The following is an 8,867-nucleotide window of genomic DNA, read 5'->3' as shown; positions in this document are numbered from 1 at the left end:
AATTATCTTTTTTGAAATATTTTCATAAACATAGAAAAAAATTATATTTTTTTAAAATATTTTCGTAAACATAGAAAAAAAAATGATATTTTTTTAATACATTTATCTGCTAAATCTAAAGTGATAGATATATTTGGATTCAGTAAATGAAAATATGTCAGAAATTTTTCCATTCTCAAATAATAAAATCTCGCATTTTTTATTATGCTATCATATACTTGTACTATTATTTTCTCCCATTTATTTTTCATATAAATTCATCAATGAAAAAAAAAGTGTAATTGATTATAATCGATTTTTCTATATTATCAAAAAAAAAATATTTTACATATATAATTATAAAAGAATATAGTACACACAATTACTTTTTTTTATGAAAATAATATACAATTTATTTTCAAATAAATTTCTTTTTATGAGTTTACAAAGCATTTTAATTTTTTATTATTGTACAAAACAAATAAAAAAAGAGATATTCAATTTTTATACATGTAAAATTTAGATAAATAAGTTTTAATTTTTATATTTTATATTGATCTTTTTTTAAATTTTTATCCTAATTTTGTATTTGTTTTAATCTCTAAAATCAATCTTTCAAAAATGTTCCATGAATATATTAATCTAAAAATATTAGTATAAATTAATACTCTATTCTATATATTTATATCTTATATATTCAAATATTTTTCTTTTAATATTTCTTTAATATATGAATAACTATTTTATATACATATAAATTTTTATGTACATATATATTTATGTACATACAAATTATAGATCATTATTTCTTTGCATTAAATATAATAATTACTGTTAAAATATATTGATATTTATTGAATAATGCGTAAATAATTAATATAGAAATTGTCCAAACATTTTTTTCCGAATTTCTATTTTTAAATTGGTCGATAAAACAGGATGTAAGTATAATCGCTACAATCTTTTTTCATATCGATATTTCAGAATACATAATATAAACTTCCATAAGATATTATTTATTTACGTTATGATTATTGTGTTTTATTACAAATTAAATATATTAAATATAAAACATTCTTATATCTAGTTTATAATCTTATTTATAATAAACTTATACTGAGTTGATCATGATTTGATAATATCGCAAATTATAAAAGATCGATTATAATTATAATTAAATTATAATTATCGAATTCTCGTGATAGAAAAAAATCATTTGGAATATTTACATCTTACAATAAAATTTTATTAATATTTACTTTCTAAAATTTTACTAAAAATTTTTCTATTATCGATAGATTCAAATTATTCATATTAATAGTTCTTATTATTCCCGAGAATGGCGCCACATATCAAATTTGCCGAAAGATCAAAGAATTTGTAGTTAAATATTTCTGATATAGATTTCTGACATAGATTTTTCTTATATTTTTTGCAACGTGTATATAATGTGATAACTTTATATAAAACAATAAAATTTCGAAAGGTAAAAATGGAGAAAAACTAACAAATTGTGAGATAAAAAATCGCAGTTGAGTTAGGGGATGATGGCCGCAACCCTTATTGCAATAGTGCAGTTAGATTCGTTTTTCATTTTGTAACTTGAAACTGCTGACCGATTTTTTTACGGTGTGATTCATGAAAGTGATTTCTTAAAATTTCTGAAAATTTCTGAATAATTTAAATATCTGGAACGGAAAGTAAGTAAAATATATCTTAAGGGATATTTATTACTAATATTCTTAGGTTATAATTCATAGTTTAATGCAGATCATTGACGTAATTTATACTTTAAGGAGAGTGTCAAATAGATTTCGATGTTTTAAGCAATAATGAAAGATATTGAAAACATATCAAAGTCAATTAAGCATGATTTACAGATTATTGGACTATTGAATGATGAATTTTATTTTATTCAATTAATTAAATGTCGTTTATAAAATTTAAATGGAATTTGATAAAAAATTTAAGAAAATTTATGGAAAAATTAGATAATTAATTACATAATTAAAATTAAATTTTGATATCTATAATGATTATAGAATATATGTTTTACATATATTATATATATTACATATATTTTTTGCCGTAAGATATTATTTATGAGTATCCCTAATATTATTCATAAATAAATAAATAATATATATTAAATATGTATTAAATATTATAAATTATAATTTTTATTTTAAACTGGGATGACATTTTCTATTTATTTTCTCATTATCTTTCTTTCTCATTTATATGTAATATTTAATTTAAATATATCTCATTTCGATAAAATTGTAAAATTTAATCTCTTACTTTAATCTTTATAATTTGATATCTATTTTTTAAAATATAACTGATTTTCTTAAACTATTAAAATTAAAGTTAAAATAAGTTTTAACTTTTTAATTTTTAATATCGTTATAAATACAACGAAATTTTTATTAAATTGGAATTATAATTGATACTATGAATGTTTGATATTATAATTTAATTATATTATAAGTTATTTTAATTATATTATAATTATATTATAAATTATACAGATTATGCTACAATTTATTCATGTTGCATTTTTTTATATATCTTTTATTATTGTTGTCTCGAGAGAAAATTATTTAAACAGAAAGTTTCCATTATAGATATATTTAAAAATTCGTAGGATTCGTAGGATTCTTATCAGGATATTTATTATTCTATACAGATTTATTTTTCTATACAAAAAGTTTGAAATTTTTTTTTACAATATGATTTTTATTTTACTATAATTATTTTACGATAGTTATTTGTAGACTTCATATAAATAAGTACGATTTTATTAATAGATCATTTAAAATTTCTGCAATATTTTAAATTCTTATTTCTAATTATTATTTATTTTACATATTATTGAATATTTCTTACGTATAAATCAATTTAAAATTGCTTAAATAAAATTATATAGATAAATTATTTCGTAAAATTATAAATATTAATTCTTGAAATTATATAAATTTTTTTATCACATTATTAAATTCTATTATAATTCTTAATTTTACTATTTTATACTATATATTTTTACTATTTTATACTATTTTATACTATATATCCTATATATATTATGCTTTATATCCTATATATATTAACTAGTTATTATTAATTTATATATTTTTCTCGAAATCGATTTTAAGTTTTGATCAAACTTTTTTCTATATAAGTTAAAAGAAATCAGTTTTTATTAAAATCTTATTGTTTTATTTTTATTTTATTTGATTTTTTATATAATATTCAAATATTCAATTTTTAAAAATTTCAAATAATCAAACCTCTTTCCAATTCCTATAAGTAACATTCTCAGCTATTCGATTGCAACAACTGTATGAAATGCAAAATGATACATCTACATATCGATGTAATATTTCGCTGAAAAAAAATCCGTTATAGCACGAACTTAGTAATTAAGTCATATGAATCGTGCTCACGAGAACTATGCACCCACTTTCTAAAGTGATATATTATACGTGATTCTATTTTATTTTTGGACATAATCTTGTCGTGTCTTCTTTTCATATGTTATACTAAACTTATTAACGTACAAAAGCTAGTACCGTTTAATCGCTCGAAGGCAACTCGAAAGTTTTAGTTATCTTTGAGTTTACAACCTCAATTTCGAATCTTGTATTTTGTTTTTTATTCTCTTTTATGAATATTTTTTATCTTTTCGATTTTTTATTTGTTAATAAAGAATATCATTAAATCGCTGAACTGGTTTAATTGTGAGACAAAGTTTCGTTCATTCAACATGAATTTTTTTTCAACTATAATAATTAAAATAATCGGAGATATTTTAAAAATTATAATTTTAAATTATAATTTGTTTGCTATTTTTTATATAGTTCTTGAATTTTGAAAAGATTGAATAAAAATATTCAAAAATTTTGAGATTGTACGATTAATATTCTTTGACATTAATTTGATTTTAAGAAGATTTTTAGAATTGTAAAATAAACTTAAATAAATAAAAAATAAATAAAAAACTTTATATAAATAAAAATAAATATTTTTATTTTTCAAGAATTTTGTAAATAAATTTTCTTTAAAATAGTAGTTCTATAAAGAAATGGTATTTCATATTTATTTTAATATAAATTAATTTTAAAATGATTTATATTATATTTCATTAAAATATAAGAAAATAGTATTTAAAATAATAATATTTTAAATAAACAATTTTTAATTTTAATATTTAATTTTAATATAATATATTGAAATCATGCTTAATGTAATAATATAATAGAAAGGTATGTTATTACTAGCCAATAATAATAGTCTTTTTTATTACTAATCAATAGTAATAATCTTTTTTTAAATAAATACTAAGCAGTATTATAAATATAATAGTGATAAAAAAATGAAAAAGAAAGATATTGTAGAGCTTTCTATGATTAACATAAATTTGTATGTATTTATATTTATATTTTATATTTTTGAGTTACATTAATGGAATATTTTATATTTTTTTTATCTCATATATATAAAAATATCAGACTAAATTTGTTATCAATATATTATATAATGAAACTTCATAATTCTTATAAGATCAAAAATAAAAAAAAAATATTTTACGTCAATGTATTTCATTCTTTAAGAAGATTTAATACATTTAATATGATTTATTTTTTATTGTTATTTATAAAAGTTTTTATTTTTTTTTCTATTACAAAACAATTTCATTATTATAATATTATTAAATTATAATTAAAAGAATTTTCGATATAGTATAAATACAAATAATAACACATTATACAAATTAATACAAAAAAAAAAACATGAATGAAATATAAAGCATAAGAAATGAAATATTCAATTTTTTTTTTTAATTATTATATTATATATTATATTATATATTATATTATATATATTATTATATATATTATATATTACATATATTATCGCTTTAATTATGTTATGACTAAATATATTGCTAATAATATTTTATGCTAATTATTTTAAACTAGTTATTTAAATCGTATTGTAATGTAATAAAAATTGTGGTTTGAAAAAAATTACGCTTTAATATTGAATTTGAGTGGTTTTCTTATATTTTTTAAAATTTAACAAAGTATGAAAAATTGGTATTATATTTAAAAAAATAAAAATTCTTTCATTAATATGAAAAAATTAAATTAATAAATATAAATATAAAAAAATAAATCCATGAGTTTAAGTAACTATTATTAATATTATTAATATTATTAATAATAATAATCCATAAAATATTTTAATTATAATAATTTTAACATTGTTTTTTAATGGAAAAAATAGATTAGATTTATTATATATAAATCAAAATTTAATTAATATTATTCTCAATGAAAAAATATTAATGTAAAACGAGTAAATGTATAAACATTAAAAATTTTATTAAGAATTTAATCATTTCATCTGTAATAATTTAATATTTGTTAACTTGAAAGATTTTGAAATTCATGGATGAATATCTTTTGATATATACGACATAAATACATAATATTAAAAATGAACTAAAAATCAGCTTTATTTTTGTAAAACATATAAAATATAAAAAATATTACAAACAATTATTCTGATTAGAATATAAAACAAAAGATTATAAAACATTTTTCATTACATTCTTATTTAACATATTATTTATGATAAAAATATATGTAACTAATAAATAAATATATATAACTAATAAATAAAAATATATATATATAACTAATAATGACATACCTTATAAAAAAATTAAATTTAATTGCTATTAGATAAATCGAGATAGAGATATAGAATGAGATGATTAATAAAAAGAATGAATTTAAGAATGAAAGAATAATATAAATAAAATAGAATATCAAAATATATAGTTACATATTTATTTATAATATATTATATACATAATATTATATATAATATATTATCATAAAAATAAATCATCCATCAACATTATCAAATTTGTATTTTGGAATGAAAATTTATATTTCGAATACATTGTTATTCAAATAAAATCTGAAATCTAAAGAAAAGTAAATAACAAATAAAATAAAATTTTTATTTGAATAATTAAATAAAATATTTATTTAAATAATTTAAATAAATTATTTAAATAAAATATTCATAATTTATTTCCATAATACTATCCGATTTACTATTTCTATATTAATTATCAATTATCAAATTAAATTTTATTTATTTTCACTTATATTTTTATTCAAAAAATATATATAAATATATAAATAAGTATGTTTTTAACAATAATTATATATAAAATATACATTCAAGAGATTAAAATTACTCAAATCAAATTACAGTTTATTATCAGAATATTGATCGTTATATTTATCATTGTGCAATTTTGTATAATGATTATTATTTATACATTTTTTACTGATTATTTAAAGAAATTTCTCGTAGAAAAGTATATCTGGAATGTCCGAAGCATGCTATTTAGCAATTTTTATCATTTTCGCGTAATCAATTAATTTAAATGGTATTTACTAATATCATAATTGAAAGGAAAATATTAATTTGTAAAAGTACATAATGCGAAAATACATAAGACAATCATAAAGTAAACTAATATCAGAGATAAAAAAGAAAATAAGAGATTACTTCGCCAATCGTCAAACTTGACTTTTTGTCAATAAAAGATAAATCTGTTATCTTTAAGTCTAAATTCTTTTTCAAAAATAGAAATTATTTGTATTTAATATTTTTAAGAAAACAATTTTCTAATAATTAATAGTATCTTAACAATTAATAAAGAAATGAATTCTATATTGTAAAAAAAAATGAAAGTCCATAGATAGAATTTATTATAACTTTTTTTTTTTTATTTTCATCCAATTTTTTATTAACTATGTTTTGTTCTTTTAAATAATTAATTAATTTGATTGATTGATTAAATGATTGAAATTACCTCAAGATGAAATTTCTTATCAAGAGGTAACTGTAAATACGAGAAAAAGAAAGTATCATTTCAAATCGAGAAGTAAAGATATATCCTTGACCTAATGCCAAAATGACCTAGAAATGCGGAAAACTAGCTAAATATTTGAACATCGATTGAAAAAATTTAGACAGACATTTAATTAAAAATTTTACGAAGTATTTTGAAATAAATAATATAAAAAAATTACTATAAAATAACATAAGTGAAATAATTTCGAGATATATATAGAATATTATTATATTTACAAAATCGATTCTAGAAACCAAAACAAATATAAAAGTTGATATCGATTAAAGACTTAATTATTAAATTATAAGCAATTGAAATTAGCTGCATTAAATGAAATGCATTACATAACTTGAATAAATTTTGAAAAATATTGGCAATCGATGCAAAATTTGAAATAGTAAAGAAGAAAAAATAAATTCCAAGTATAAAATTTTAGATTCAGCCAATTATTATTTTTTAAAATATTAATAAAAAAATTTTCAAAACTTTCACTTGTAAAATTTATCAAAAAACAATAAGAGTATCTTTGTCTTTCGGAGATATGAATTTTACAAAATTCAAGTTAAAATATCTCTAAAATTAACAATTTTTTATTATAAACAGCTAAATAATTTTTTTATAGGAAATAATTATCTATATTGGTTGATACATTAAAAAATATACGATTCTATATATATAATATATTAGTTTATAAATAATATATTATAAATATATTAATATATTTTTTTAATTAATTTTCATATGTCTTCTATATATATCTATAAAAAGAAATAATAATAATGGCATGTTTTTATCATGCAAGTGAAATATTTTTTATATGAGAAATAATTTTCTTTTTGTTATTTTTTTAAATATTTATATTTATTCATCTTGTGCATATTTATATTATATATTACATTTATATTATTATATTACGTTTATTATTTATTTATTATAAATAATTTAATATTTATTTATAAATTGTTATCTATGGTTGCAATTGGCGATAAAAATCGATAAAAAAGAATATATAGCAATGGATTTATGGCACTTCGAAATATGGTTAAACGGTACATGTTCTTTCTCGTTTTTGATTTTAATGATCTTTCTTCAAATTCTCTTTCTAACTATATTCTTTCTCCTTTTTGCTAAAATATATCATTATTTTAATTCTTAGATTAAATTGTATTTTATTTTATACATGTTATACGGATATATTTTTTATTTAATTTTTATTTTTTTTCTTTTATTTATAATATAATAGTTTATTATATTTATTTTTAGTTTATTATATGCATACCTATATATATATTATATATATTTTTTATTCTATTTTTTTTATTTCTTCTTTCTTTTTTTCTTTTCATTTTACTTATTTGCTATTTTGAACGATTTATTAATTTCGGAAATGAATATTAAAATATTTTGTCAATGTTTTTTAAAAACTATATTTTTAACGAAATATAATTTTCTAATTTTCTTTGTTAAATATTGATAAATAATTAATTAAACATAATATATAATTAAATGAAATATAAATATATGTAATGAAATAAATCTTAATTCTGTTATATATATATATAATACTATATAAATTAAATATATTTATAGATACAGCTAATAAAACCAGATACAATGAATGATTGCATATTTTGTCTCAATTCACATAGTCATTGATTAAAATCAAGTATACTTTATCAATTATTCAAATATTACATAAATAATATTTACATATTTAAATATACAAAAATTTTAGGTCGGATATCCGACGGAAATTGCAATATATTTCTGATTTGCAATTTTCTATTACACTTTCTAATTTAATAATTTTTAATTTTTACATAAATTTACCTTAAAGTAATAAACAATTAATTTATGCATTAATTATAAAAATTGTTAAAAATTTTTGAAAATTTTGAAATTTTTCGTACTTTTCATAGAAGTTAGATCTAATCGAATAAGAGCA

The sequence above is a fragment of the Apis laboriosa genome, unplaced genomic scaffold, assembly GCF_014066325.1.
Source record: "Apis laboriosa isolate Shangri-la unplaced genomic scaffold, ASM1406632v1 scaffold50_cov145, whole genome shotgun sequence".
Classification (NCBI taxonomy): domain Eukaryota; kingdom Metazoa; phylum Arthropoda; class Insecta; order Hymenoptera; family Apidae; genus Apis; species Apis laboriosa.
This window is presented reverse-complemented; position numbering follows the sequence as displayed.